At 46.1% G+C, this 14361-nt stretch overlaps 6 non-coding genes across 6 annotated transcripts; all 6 read left to right on the top strand.

Moving 5' to 3' along the window:
- The first annotated feature begins 2021 nt into the window (after window positions 1-2021).
- LOC130312650 (U2 spliceosomal RNA) lies at window positions 2022-2212 on the top strand. Its single transcript, XR_008860747.1, has one exon. It is a non-coding gene; the product is annotated as a U2 spliceosomal RNA (small nuclear RNA).
- Window positions 2213-4308: 2096 nt separating this feature from the next.
- LOC130312492 (U2 spliceosomal RNA) lies at window positions 4309-4499 on the top strand. The gene has a single exon (XR_008860606.1). It is a non-coding gene; the product is annotated as a U2 spliceosomal RNA (small nuclear RNA).
- Window positions 4500-6589: 2090 nt separating this feature from the next.
- On the top strand, window positions 6590-6780 carry LOC130312491 (U2 spliceosomal RNA). The gene has a single exon (XR_008860605.1). It is a non-coding gene; the product is annotated as a U2 spliceosomal RNA (small nuclear RNA).
- Window positions 6781-8874: 2094 nt separating this feature from the next.
- Window positions 8875-9065, top strand: LOC130312488 (U2 spliceosomal RNA). The gene has a single exon (XR_008860603.1). It is a non-coding gene; the product is annotated as a U2 spliceosomal RNA (small nuclear RNA).
- Window positions 9066-11164: 2099 nt separating this feature from the next.
- Window positions 11165-11355, top strand: LOC130312487 (U2 spliceosomal RNA). The gene has a single exon (XR_008860602.1). It is a non-coding gene; the product is annotated as a U2 spliceosomal RNA (small nuclear RNA).
- Window positions 11356-13445: 2090 nt separating this feature from the next.
- LOC130312486 (U2 spliceosomal RNA) lies at window positions 13446-13636 on the top strand. Its single transcript, XR_008860601.1, has one exon. It is a non-coding gene; the product is annotated as a U2 spliceosomal RNA (small nuclear RNA).
- The last annotated feature ends 725 nt before the right edge of the window (window positions 13637-14361 follow it).

Genomic DNA, 14361 nt, shown 5'->3' with positions numbered 1-14361 from the left:
CCAGCCCTGTGGGCCTTGCTGCTGCTGCAGCCAAAAAACAAAAGGTGGTGCTGCTGCTGCTTCTGCTGCTTCTGCTTCTGCTTGTGTCTGGCCGCTGTTGGAGCGTCCAGGCACAGGACTTCTGCTGCTGCTGACTAAATGGCCTCCTTAATTGGATCATTTGAGTAGCCAGCACACCTGTGCAGGTAGGGCATGACATGATAGGCAGCTGCCTTGATAGCGGGTGGGTGCTGAATGTTCCTAATTGACAAAATAAGATTAATGCTTATGAAGAAATATAAAATCTCATCCCTTCCCCAATATCGCGCCACACCCCTACCCCTTAATTCCCTGGTTGAACTTGATGGACATATGTCTTTTTTCGACCGTACTAACTATGTAACTATGTAACATAACATGGGGGGGGGGGTCTCCTGGCTGTTCACACAGGTGTGTCATTGCTGTACATTGACCATGCATTGCTTCTGTGGTATTGCAAAGGCAAAGACAAATGCTTCCAGCCATCCATTGCACTAATGGATTGGTCATCAGCTGGCTGTCTATGTCCCGCATCAATATAGACCAAAGTACAGAGGGTTAGGCTATGCTATTGTGCACCTACCTGATGCATCAGAAGGTGCGAGGCCCTTGCTAAATTCTGTGCACAGACTTTGAGATCTATACTTTAGACTGTATCTAAACCTGCTCCAACATGGACTGACATTCTGGCCTACTTTCAGCCGATGCGACTTGTCTGTCGCTGAACAGTCGCTTTTTATGTATTCAGCACCTATGTATAATGTTGTAAAAATGCTCTAGAAGCTAAAGTCGCAGAAATGTCACACATATTTGGCCTGCAACTTTCTGTGCGACAAATTCAGACAGGAAAAATCAGTATAAATCCTTAGAAAATTATCCCCCAGTGTCTCCATCTGCTGGCGGTATTGAATAAGCATTGCTGCACTGATGGGGTATGCATTAGACGAAAAAAAAGAAGAAAAAGAAGAATAATACGCCCAGAAAAGAGGCGAAAAGGAGAAAAACGTAAAAAAACGTGAAAAAAAAGTAAGAGGAAGAGAAGGGAAAAAAAGGTGGAAATGGGTTTAAAAGTGATTTCGGCGGAGAAATATATATATATATATATATATATATATATATATATATATATATACGCGCACACACACACATATATATAAACGTATTCTCCGTTGAGATATTGCAGCCGCTGCTGTGTCCAGGCCCAGGAGCCTTAGCACTGTGCTGTGATGTCACTCAATACCACTGACATCACTAGGTGTAAACAACATCTCTCCTTTGCTGTGTATGTGACTATGGAGCTGTTTGGTGATGTCGTCTATTATGGCCTTCATAGAAGCAACAGGAGATTGTTGCATCCATCTAGAACCCTCAGAACTACAGTGCTATGATGTCACTCACTTCCACAGGCCTTGCAGAGTGTAAACAACAACAACCCAGCTTTGTTGTGTATGTAACCATAGGGATTTGTGATGTCACCTAGAACCTTCACAGCAGCGACAGCTTTATGAGGAGCATCAGCACCTCTGCCTGAGCAGAACCATCACCGCCATAGGTTGTCAAATAACCCGGGTTTAACCCACACAGGTAAGTCCAATGGGGTGCAGGCATGTCCTCTATGCTTACAGCTTCCCGTGGGTGTTGGTTTGATACCGTTTGGGGACAGCCAAGGAGGCATCTGCAGGCAACAAAGGTAGGTGTGTGCTTGTGTGTGTGTTTCCTATGCAGATCCTAAGCCCAGTGTCACATGCAAGTAGGAGGAGTAAGAAGGGTTCCTGGCAAATCCGGGTTATGGATTGCATTTAAAAAGGCCCCGTGGGAGTGCAATGGGCCCCTGTCTTGCTGCTTAGCAATAATGGTATGGGTTTAGGTTCTGCTGTGTGTACTGGTGGTTGACTGCCCCCCAGCCCAGAGTGTGCATGGAAAATTGTCTGGCAGCCTCCCTGACAGCAAGCAGTGATAGTGCCCATGAAGGGCACCTTGTTGGGCCCGCCCCTTTCACGGTTATCGCTTCTCGGCCTTTTGGCTAAGATCAAGTGTAGTATCTGTTCTTATCAGTTTAATATCTGATATGTCCCCTATCTGGGGACCATATATTAAATGGATTTTTGAGAACGGGGGCCGATTTCGAAGCTTGCTTCCGTCGCCCTATGCATTGACCCGATATGGCAGTATCTTCGGGTACAGTGCACCACCCCCTTACAGGGTTAAAAAGAAAGATTCCTACTTTCATTGCTACCTGCTTGCTGGCTAGCCAGCTAGCCAGCCCTGTGGGCCTTGCTGCTGCTGCAGCCAAAAAACAAAAGGTGGTGCTGCTGCTGCTGCTTCTGCTTCTGCTTGTGTCTGGCCGCTGTTGGAGCGTCCAGGCACAGGACTTCTGCTGCTGCTGACTAAATGGCCTCCTTAATTGGATCATTTGAGTAGCCAGCACACCTGTGCAGGTAGGGCATGACATGATAGGCAGCTGCCTTGATAGCGGGTGGGTGCTGAATGTTCCTAATTGACAAAATAAGATTAATGCTTATGAAGAAATATAAAATCTCATCCCTTCCCCAATATCGCGCCACACCCCTACCCCTTAATTCCCTGGTTGAACTTGATGGACATATGTCTTTTTTCGACCGTACTAACTATGTAACTATGTAACATAACATGGGGGGGGGGGGGTCTCCTGGCTGTTCACACAGGTGTGTCATTGCTGTACATTGACCATGCATTGCTTCTGTGGTATTGCAAAGGCAAAGACAAATGCTTCCAGCCATCCATTGCACTAATGGATTGGTCATCAGCTGGCTGTCTATGTCCCGCATCAATATAGACCAAAGTACAGAGGGTTAGGCTATGCTATTGTGCACCTACCTGATGCATCAGAAGGTGCGAGGCCCTTGCTAAATTCTGTGCACAGACTTTGAGATCTATACTTTAGACTGTATCTAAACCTGCTCCAACATGGACTGACATTCTGGCCTACTTTCAGCCGATGCGACTTGTCTGTCGCTGAACAGTCGCTTTTTATGTATTCAGCACCTATGTATAATGTTGTAAAAATGCTCTAGAAGCTAAAGTCGCAGAAATGTCACACATATTTGGCCTGCAACTTTCTGTGCGACAAATTCAGACAGGAAAAATCAGTATAAATCCTTAGAAAATTATCCCCCAGTGTCTCCATCTGCTGGCGGTATTGAATAAGCATTGCTGCACTGATGGGGTATGCATTAGACGAAAAAAAAGAAGAAAAAGAAGAATAATACGCCCAGAAAAGAGGCGAAAAGGAGAAAAACGTAAAAAAACGTGAAAAAAAAGTAAGAGGAAGAGAAGGGAAAAAAAGGTGGAAATGGGTTTAAAAGTGATTTCGGCGGAGAAATATATATATATATATATATATATATATATATATATATATATATATATATATATATACGCGCACACACACACATATATATAAACGTATTCTCCGTTGAGATATTGCAGCCGCTGCTGTGTCCAGGCCCAGGAGCCTTAGCACTGTGCTGTGATGTCACTCAATACCACTGACATCACTAGGTGTAAACAACATCTCTCCTTTGCTGTGTATGTGACTATGGAGCTGTTTGGTGATGTCGTCTATTATGGCCTTCATAGAAGCAACAGGAGATTGTTGCATCCATCTAGAACCCTCAGAACTACAGTGCTATGATGTCACTCACTTCCACAGGCCTTGCAGAGTGTAAACAACAACAACCCAGCTTTGTTGTGTATGTAACCATAGGGATTTGTGATGTCACCTAGAACCTTCACAGCAGCGACAGCTTTATGAGGAGCATCAGCACTGCTCTGCCTGAGCAGAACCATCACCGCCATAGGTTGTCAAATAACCCGGGTTTAACCCACACAGGTAAGTCCAATGGGGTGCAGGCATGTCCTCTATGCTTACAGCTTCCCGTGGGTGTTGGTTTGATACCGTTTGGGGACAGCCAAGGAGGCATCTGCAGGCAACAAAGGTAGGTGTGTGCTTGTGTGTGTGTTTCCTATGCAGATCCTAAGCCCAGTGTCACATGCAAGTAGGAGGAGTAAGAAGGGTTCCTGGCAAATCCAGGTTATGGATTGTATTTAAAAAGGCCCCGTGGGAGTGCAATGGGCCCCTGTCTTGCTGCTTAGCAATAATGGTATGGGTTTAGGTTCTGCTGTGTGTACTGGTGGTTGACTGCCCCCCAGCCCAGAGTGTGCATGGAAAATTGTCTGGCAGCCTCCCTGACAGCAAGCAGTGATAGTGCCCATGAAGGGCACCTTGTTGGGCCCGCCCCTTTCACGGTTATCGCTTCTCGGCCTTTTGGCTAAGATCAAGTGTAGTATCTGTTCTTATCAGTTTAATATCTGATACGTCCCCTATCTGGGGACCATATATTAAATGGATTTTTGAGAACGGGGGCCGATTTCGAAGCTTGCTTCCGTCGCCCTATGCATTGACCCGATATGGCAGTATCTTCGGGTACAGTGCACCACCCCCTTACAGGGTTAAAAAGAAAGATTCCTACTTTCATTGCTACCTGCTTGCTGGCTAGCCAGCTAGCCAGCCCTGTGGGCCTTGCTGCTGCTGCAGCCAAAAAACAAAAGGTGGTGCTGCTGCTGCTTCTGCTGCTTCTGCTTCTGCTTGTGTCTGGCCGCTGTTGGAGCGTCCAGGCACAGGACTTCTGCTGCTGCTGACTAAATGGCCTCCTTAATTGGATCATTTGAGTAGCCAGCACACCTGTGCAGGTAGGGCATGACATGATAGGCAGCTGCCTTGATAGCGGGTGGGTGCTGAATGTTCCTAATTGACAAAATAAGATTAATGCTTATGAAGAAATATAAAATCTCATCCCTTCCCCAATATCGCGCCACACCCCTACCCCTTAATTCCCTGGTTGAACTTGATGGACATATGTCTTTTTTCGACCGTACTAACTATGTAACTATGTAACATAACATGGGGGGGGGGGGGGGTCTCCTGGCTGTTCACACAGGTGTGTCATTGCTGTACATTGACCATGCATTGCTTCTGTGGTATTGCAAAGGCAAAGACAAATGCTTCCAGCCATCCATTGCACTAATGGATTGGTCATCAGCTGGCTGTCTATGTCCCGCATCAATATAGACCAAAGTACAGAGGGTTAGGCTATGCTATTGTGCACCTACCTGATGCATCAGAAGGTGCGAGGCCCTTGCTAAATTCTGTGCACAGACTTTGAGATCTATACTTTAGACTGTATCTAAACCTGCTCCAACATGGACTGACATTCTGGCCTACTTTCAGCCGATGCGACTTGTCTGTCGCTGAACAGTCGCTTTTTATGTATTCAGCACCTATGTATAATGTTGTAAAAATGCTCTAGAAGCTAAAGTCGCAGAAATGTCACACATATTTGGCCTGCAACTTTCTGTGCGACAAATTCAGACAGGAAAAATCAGTATAAATCCTTAGAAAATTATCCCCCAGTGTCTCCATCTGCTGGCGGTATTGAATAAGCATTGCTGCACTGATGGGGTATGCATTAGACGAAAAAAAAGAAGAAAAAGAAGAATAATACGCCCAGAAAAGAGGCGAAAAGGAGAAAAACGTAAAAAAACGTGAAAAAAAAGTAAGAGGAAGAGAAGGGAAAAAAAGGTGGAAATGGGTTTAAAAGTGATTTCGGCGGAGAAATATATATATATATATATATATATATATATATATATATATATACGCGCACACACACACATATATATAAACGTATTCTCCGTTGAGATATTGCAGCCGCTGCTGTGTCCAGGCCCAGGAGCCTTAGCACTGTGCTGTGATGTCACTCAATACCACTGACATCACTAGGTGTAAACAACATCTCTCCTTTGCTGTGTATGTGACTATGGAGCTGTTTGGTGATGTCGTCTATTATGGCCTTCATAGAAGCAACAGGAGATTGTTGCATCCATCTAGAACCCTCAGAACTACAGTGCTATGATGTCACTCACTTCCACAGGCCTTGCAGAGTGTAAACAACAACAACCCAGCTTTGTTGTGTATGTAACCATAGGGATTTGTGATGTCACCTAGAACCTTCACAGCAGCGACAGCTTTATGAGGAGCATCAGCACTGCTCTGCCTGAGCAGAACCATCACCGCCATAGGTTGTCAAATAACCCGGGTTTAACCCACACAGGTAAGTCCAATGGGGTGCAGGCATGTCCTCTATGCTTACAGCTTCCCGTGGGTGTTGGTTTGATACCGTTTGGGGACAGCCAAGGAGGCATCTGCAGGCAACAAAGGTAGGTGTGTGCTTGTGTGTGTGTTTCCTATGCAGATCCTAAGCCCAGTGTCACATGCAAGTAGGAGGAGTAAGAAGGGTTCCTGGCAAATCCGGGTTATGGATTGCATTTAAAAAGGCCCCGTGGGAGTGCAATGGGCCCCTGTCTTGCTGCTTAGCAATAATGGTATGGGTTTAGGTTCTGCTGTGTGTACTGGTGGTTGACTGCCCCCCAGCCCAGAGTGTGCATGGAAAATTGTCTGGCAGCCTCCCTGACAGCAAGCAGTGATAGTGCCCATGAAGGGCACCTTGTTGGGCCCGCCCCTTTCACGGTTATCGCTTCTCGGCCTTTTGGCTAAGATCAAGTGTAGTATCTGTTCTTATCAGTTTAATATCTGATACGTCCCCTATCTGGGGACCATATATTAAATGGATTTTTGAGAACGGGGGCCGATTTCGAAGCTTGCTTCCGTCGCCCTATGCATTGACCCGATATGGCAGTATCTTCGGGTACAGTGCACCACCCCCTTACAGGGTTAAAAAGAAAGATTCCTACTTTCATTGCTACCTGCTTGCTGGCTAGCCAGCTAGCCAGCCCTGTGGGCCTTGCTGCTGCTGCAGCCAAAAAACAAAAGGTGGTGCTGCTGCTGCTTCTGCTGCTTCTGCTTCTGCTTGTGTCTGGCCGCTGTTGGAGCGTCCAGGCACAGGACTTCTGCTGCTGCTGACTAAATGGCCTCCTTAATTGGATCATTTGAGTAGCCAGCACACCTGTGCAGGTAGGGCATGACATGATAGGCAGCTGCCTTGATAGCGGGTGGGTGCTGAATGTTCCTAATTGACAAAATAAGATTAATGCTTATGAAGAAATATAAAATCTCATCCCTTCCCCAATATCGCGCCACACCCCTACCCCTTAATTCCCTGGTTGAACTTGATGGACATATGTCTTTTTTCGACCGTACTAACTATGTAACTATGTAACATAACATGGGGGGGGGGGGGGGGGGGTCTCCTGGCTGTTCACACAGGTGTGTCATTGCTGTACATTGACCATGCATTGCTTCTGTGGTATTGCAAAGGCAAAGACAAATGCTTCCAGCCATCCATTGCACTAATGGATTGGTCATCAGCTGGCTGTCTATGTCCCGCATCAATATAGACCAAAGTACAGAGGGTTAGGCTATGCTATTGTGCACCTACCTGATGCATCAGAAGGTGCGAGGCCCTTGCTAAATTCTGTGCACAGACTTTGAGATCTATACTTTAGACTGTATCTAAACCTGCTCCAACATGGACTGACATTCTGGCCTACTTTCAGCCGATGCGACTTGTCTGTCGCTGAACAGTCGCTTTTTATGTATTCAGCACCTATGTATAATGTTGTAAAAATGCTCTAGAAGCTAAAGTCGCAGAAATGTCACACATATTTGGCCTGCAACTTTCTGTGCGACAAATTCAGACAGGAAAAATCAGTATAAATCCTTAGAAAATTATCCCCCAGTGTCTCCATCTGCTGGCGGTATTGAATAAGCATTGCTGCACTGATGGGGTATGCATTAGACGAAAAAAAAGAAGAAAAAGAAGAATAATACGCCCAGAAAAGAGGCGAAAAGGAGAAAAACGTAAAAAAACGTGAAAAAAAAGTAAGAGGAAGAGAAGGGAAAAAAAGGTGGAAATGGGTTTAAAAGTGATTTCGGCGGAGAAATATATATATATATATATATATATATATATATATATATATATACGCGCACTAACACACATATATATAAACGTATTCTCCGTTGAGATATTGCAGCCGCTGCTGTGTCCAGGCCCAGGAGCCTTAGCACTGTGCTGTGATGTCACTCAATACCACTGACATCACTAGGTGTAAACAACATCTCTCCTTTGCTGTGTATGTGACTATGGAGCTGTTTGGTGATGTCGTCTATTATGGCCTTCATAGAAGCAACAGGAGATTGTTGCATCCATCTAGAACCCTCAGAACTACAGTGCTATGATGTCACTCACTTCCACAGGCCTTGCAGAGTGTAAACAACAACAACCCAGCTTTGTTGTGTATGTAACCATAGGGATTTGTGATGTCACCTAGAACCTTCACAGCAGCGACAGCTTTATGAGGAGCATCAGCACTGCTCTGCCTGAGCAGAACCATCACCGCCATAGGTTGTCAAATAACCCGGGTTTAACCCACACAGGTAAGTCCAATGGGGTGCAGGCATGTCCTCTATGCTTACAGCTTCCCGTGGGTGTTGGTTTGATACCGTTTGGGGACAGCCAAGGAGGCATCTGCAGGCAACAAAGGTAGGTGTGTGCTTGTGTGTGTGTTTCCTATGCAGATCCTAAGCCCAGTGTCACATGCAAGTAGGAGGAGTAAGAAGGGTTCCTGGCAAATCCGGGTTATGGATTGCATTTAAAAAGGCCCCGTGGGAGTGCAATGGGCCCCTGTCTTGCTGCTTAGCAATAATGGTATGGGTTTAGGTTCTGCTGTGTGTACTGGTGGTTGACTGCCCCCCAGCCCAGAGTGTGCATGGAAAATTGTCTGGCAGCCTCCCTGACAGCAAGCAGTGATAGTGCCCATGAAGGGCACCTTGTTGGGCCCGCCCCTTTCACGGTTATCGCTTCTCGGCCTTTTGGCTAAGATCAAGTGTAGTATCTGTTCTTATCAGTTTAATATCTGATACGTCCCCTATCTGGGGACCATATATTAAATGGATTTTTGAGAACGGGGGCCGATTTCGAAGCTTGCTTCCGTCGCCCTATGCATTGACCCGATATGGCAGTATCTTCGGGTACAGTGCACCACCCCCTTACAGGGTTAAAAAGAAAGATTCCTACTTTCATTGCTACCTGCTTGCTGGCTAGCCAGCTAGCCAGCCCTGTGGGCCTTGCTGCTGCTGCAGCCAAAAAACAAAAGGTGGTGCTGCTGCTGCTTCTGCTGCTTCTGCTTCTGCTTGTGTCTGGCCGCTGTTGGAGCGTCCAGGCACAGGACTTCTGCTGCTGCTGACTAAATGGCCTCCTTAATTGGATCATTTGAGTAGCCAGCACACCTGTGCAGGTAGGGCATGACATGATAGGCAGCTGCCTTGATAGCGGGTGGGTGCTGAATGTTCCTAATTGACAAAATAAGATTAATGCTTATGAAGAAATATAAAATCTCATCCCTTCCCCAATATCGCGCCACACCCCTACCCCTTAATTCCCTGGTTGAACTTGATGGACATATGTCTTTTTTCGACCGTACTAACTATGTAACTATGTAACATAACATGGGGGGGGGGGGGGGGGGTCTCCTGGCTGTTCACACAGGTGTGTCATTGCTGTACATTGACCATGCATTGCTTCTGTGGTATTGCAAAGGCAAAGACAAATGCTTCCAGCCATCCATTGCACTAATGGATTGGTCATCAGCTGGCTGTCTATGTCCCGCATCAATATAGACCAAAGTACAGAGGGTTAGGCTATGCTATTGTGCACCTACCTGATGCATCAGAAGGTGCGAGGCCCTTGCTAAATTCTGTGCACAGACTTTGAGATCTATACTTTAGACTGTATCTAAACCTGCTCCAACATGGACTGACATTCTGGCCTACTTTCAGCCGATGCGACTTGTCTGTCGCTGAACAGTCGCTTTTTATGTATTCAGCACCTATGTATAATGTTGTAAAAATGCTCTAGAAGCTAAAGTCGCAGAAATGTCACACATATTTGGCCTGCAACTTTCTGTGCGACAAATTCAGACAGGAAAAATCAGTATAAATCCTTAGAAAATTATCCCCCAGTGTCTCCATCTGCTGGCGGTATTGAATAAGCATTGCTGCACTGATGGGGTATGCATTAGACGAAAAAAAAGAAGAAAAAGAAGAATAATACGCCCAGAAAAGAGGCGAAAAGGAGAAAAACGTAAAAAAACGTGAAAAAAAAGTAAGAGAAAGAGAAGGGAAAAAAAGGTGGAAATGGGTTTAAAAGTGATTTCGGCGGAGAAATATATATATATATATATATATATATATATATATATATATATATATACGCGCACACACACACATATATATATAAACGTATTCTCCGTTGAGATATTGCAGCCGCTGCTGTGTCCAGGCCCAGGAGCCTTAGCACTGTGCTGTGATGTCACTCAATACCACTGACATCACTAGGTGTAAACAACATCTCTCCTTTGCTGTGTATGTGACTATGGAGCTGTTTGGTGATGTCGTCTATTATGGCCTTCATAGAAGCAACAGGAGATTGTTGCATCCATCTAGAACCCTCAGAACTACAGTGCTATGATGTCACTCACTTCCACAGGCCTTGCAGAGTGTAAACAACAACAACCCAGCTTTGTTGTGTATGTAACCATAGGGATTTGTGATGTCACCTAGAACCTTCACAGCAGCGACAGCTTTATGAGGAGCATCAGCACTGCTCTGCCTGAGCAGAACCATCACCGCCATAGGTTGTCAAATAACCCGGGTTTAACCCACACAGGTAAGTCCAATGGGGTGCAGGCATGTCCTCTATGCTTACAGCTTCCCGTGGGTGTTGGTTTGATACCGTTTGGGGACAGCCAAGGAGGCATCTGCAGGCAACAAAGGTAGGTGTGTGCTTGTGTGTGTGTTTCCTATGCAGATCCTAAGCCCAGTGTCACATGCAAGTAGGAGGAGTAAGAAGGGTTCCTGGCAAATCCGGGTTATGGATTGCATTTAAAAAGGCCCCGTGGGAGTGCAATGGGCCCCTGTCTTGCTGCTTAGCAATAATGGTATGGGTTTAGGTTCTGCTGTGTGTACTGGTGGTTGACTGCCCCCCAGCCCAGAGTGTGCATGGAAAATTGTCTGGCAGCCTCCCTGACAGCAAGCAGTGATAGTGCCCATGAAGGGCACCTTGTTGGGCCCGCCCCTTTCACGGTTATCGCTTCTCGGCCTTTTGGCTAAGATCAAGTGTAGTATCTGTTCTTATCAGTTTAATATCTGATACGTCCCCTATCTGGGGACCATATATTAAATGGATTTTTGAGAACGGGGGCCGATTTCGAAGCTTGCTTCCGTCGCCCTATGCATTGACCCGATATGGCAGTATCTTCGGGTACAGTGCACCACCCCCTTACAGGGTTAAAAAGAAAGATTCCTACTTTCATTGCTACCTGCTTGCTGGCTAGCCAGCTAGCCAGCCCTGTGGGCCTTGCTGCTGCTGCAGCCAAAAAACAAAAGGTGGTGCTGCTGCTGCTTCTGCTGCTTCTGCTTCTGCTTGTGTCTGGCCGCTGTTGGAGCGTCCAGGCACAGGACTTCTGCTGCTGCTGACTAAATGGCCTCCTTAATTGGTTCATTTGAGTAGCCAGCACACCTGTGCAGGTAGGGCATGACATGATAGGCAGCTGCCTTGATAGCGGGTGGGTGCTGAATGTTCCTAATTGACAAAATAAGATTAATCCTTATGAAGAAATATAAAATCTCATCCCTTCCCCAATATCGCGCCACACCCCTACCCCTTAATTCCCTGGTTGAACTTGATGGACATATGTCTTTTTTCGACCGTACTAACTATGTAACTATGTAACATAACATGGGGGGGGGGGGGGGTCTCCTGGCTGTTCACACAGGTGTGTCATTGCTGTACATTGACCATGCATTGCTTCTGTGGTATTGCAAAGGCAAAGACAAATGCTTCCAGCCATCCATTGCACTAATGGATTGGTCATCAGCTGGCTGTCTATGTCCCGCATCAATATAGACCAAAGTACAGAGGGTTAGGCTATGCTATTGTGCACCTACCTGATGCATCAGAAGGTGCGAGGCCCTTGCTAAATTCTGTGCACAGACTTTGAGATCTATACTTTAGACTGTATCTAAACCTGCTCCAACATGGACTGACATTCTGGCCTACTTTCAGCCGATGCGACTTGTCTGTCGCTGAACAGTCGCTTTTTATGTATTCAGCACCTATGTATAATGTTGTAAAAATGCTCTAGAAGCTAAAGTCGCAGAAATGTCACACATATTTGGCCTGCAACTTTCTGTGCGACAAATTCAGACAGGAAAAATCAGTATAAATCCTTAGAAAATTATCCCCCAGTGTCTCCATCTGCTGGCGGTATTGAATAAGCATTGCTGCACTGATGGGGTATGCATTAGACGAAAAAAAAGAAGAAAAAGAAGAATAATACGCCCAGAAAAGAGGCGAAAAGGAGAAAAACGTAAAAAAACGTGAAAAAAAAGTAAGAGGAAGAGAAGGGAAAAAAAGGTGGAAATGGGTTTAAAAGTGATTTCGGCGGAGAAATATATATATATATATATATATATATATATATATATATATATACGCGCACACACACACATATATATAAACGTATTCTCCGTTGAGATATTGCAGCCGCTGCTGTGTCCAGGCCCAGGAGCCTTAGCACTGTGCTGTGATGTCACTCAATACCACTGACATCACTAGGTGTAAACAACATCTCTCCTTTGCTGTGTATGTGACTATGGAGCTGTTTGGTGATGTCGTCTATTATGGCCTTCATAGAAGCAACAGGAGATTGTTGCATCCATCTAGAACCCTCAGAACTACAGTGCTATGATGTCACTCACTTCCACAGGCCTTGCAGAGTGTAAACAACAACAACCCAGCTTTGTTGTGTATGTAACCATAGGGATTTGTGATGTCACCTAGAACCTTCACAGCAGCGACAGCTTTATGAGGAGCATCAGCACTGCTCTGCCTGAGCAGAACCATCACCGCCATAGGTTGTCAAATAACCCGGGTTTAACCCACACAGGTAAGTCCAATGGGGTGCAGGCATGTCCTCTATGCTTACAGCTTCCCGTGGGTGTTGGTTTGATACCGTTTGGGGACAGCCAAGGAGGCATCTGCAGGCAACAAAGGTAGGTGTGTGCTTGTGTGTGTGTTTCCTATGCAGATCCTAAGCCCAGTGTCACATGCAAGTAGGAGGAGTAAGAAGGGTTCCTGGCAAATCCGGGTTATGGATTGCATTTAAAAAGGCCCCGTGGGAGTGCAATGGGCCCCTGTCTTGCTGCTTAGCAATAATGGTATGGGTTTAGGTTCTGCTGTGTGTACTGGTGGTTGACTGCCCCCCAGCCCAGAGTGTGCATGGAAAATTGTCTGGCAGCCTCCCTGACAGCAAGCAGTGATAGTGCCCATGAAGGGCACCTTGTTGGGCCCGCCCCTTTCACGGTTATCGCTTCTCGGCCTTTTGGCTAAGATCAAGTGTAGTATCTGTTCTTATCAGTTTAATATCTGATACGTCCCCTATCTGGGGACCATATATTAAATGGATTTTTGAGAACGGGGGCCGATTTCGAAGCTTGCTTCCGTCGCCCTATGCATTGACCCGATATGGCAGTATCTTCGGGTACAGTGCACCACCCCCTTACAGGGTTAAAAAGAAAGATTCCTACTTTCATTGCTACCTGCTTGCTGGCTAGCCAGCTAGCCAGCCCTGTGGGCCTTGCTGCTGCTGCAGCCAAAAAACAAAAGGTGGTGCTGCTGCTGCTTCTGCTGCTTCTGCTTCTGCTTGTGTCTGGCCGCTGTTGGAGCGTCCAGGCACAGGACTTCTGCTGCTGCTGACTAAATGGCCTCCTTAATTGGATCATTTGAGTAGCCAGCACACCTGTGCAGGTAGGGCATGACATGATAGGCAGCTGCCTTGATAGCGGGTGGGTGCTGAATGTTCCTAATTGACAAAATAAGATTAATGCTTATGAAGAAATATAAAATCTCATCCCTTCCCCAATATCGCGCCACACCCCTACCCCTTAATTCCCTGGTTGAACTTGATGGACATATGTCTTTTTTCGACCGTACTAACTATGTAACTATGTAACATAACATGGGGGGGGGGGGGTCTCCTGGCTGTTCACACAGGTGTGTCATTGCTGTACATTGACCATGCATTGCTTCTGTGGTATTGCAAAGGCAAAGACAAATGCTTCCAGCCATCCATTGCACTAATGGATTGGTCATCAGCTGGCTGTCTATGTCCCGCATCAATATAGACCAAAGTACAGAGGGTTAGGCTATGCTATTGTGCACCTACCTGATGCATCAGAAGGTGCGAGGCCCTTGCTAAATTCTGTGCACAGACTTTGAGATC

The sequence above is a fragment of the Hyla sarda genome, unplaced genomic scaffold, assembly GCF_029499605.1.
Source record: "Hyla sarda isolate aHylSar1 unplaced genomic scaffold, aHylSar1.hap1 scaffold_172, whole genome shotgun sequence".
Lineage (NCBI taxonomy): Eukaryota > Metazoa > Chordata > Amphibia > Anura > Hylidae > Hyla > Hyla sarda.
Note: the sequence above shows the minus strand (reverse complement) of the source record. Positions and strands in the feature narration are given on the sequence as shown.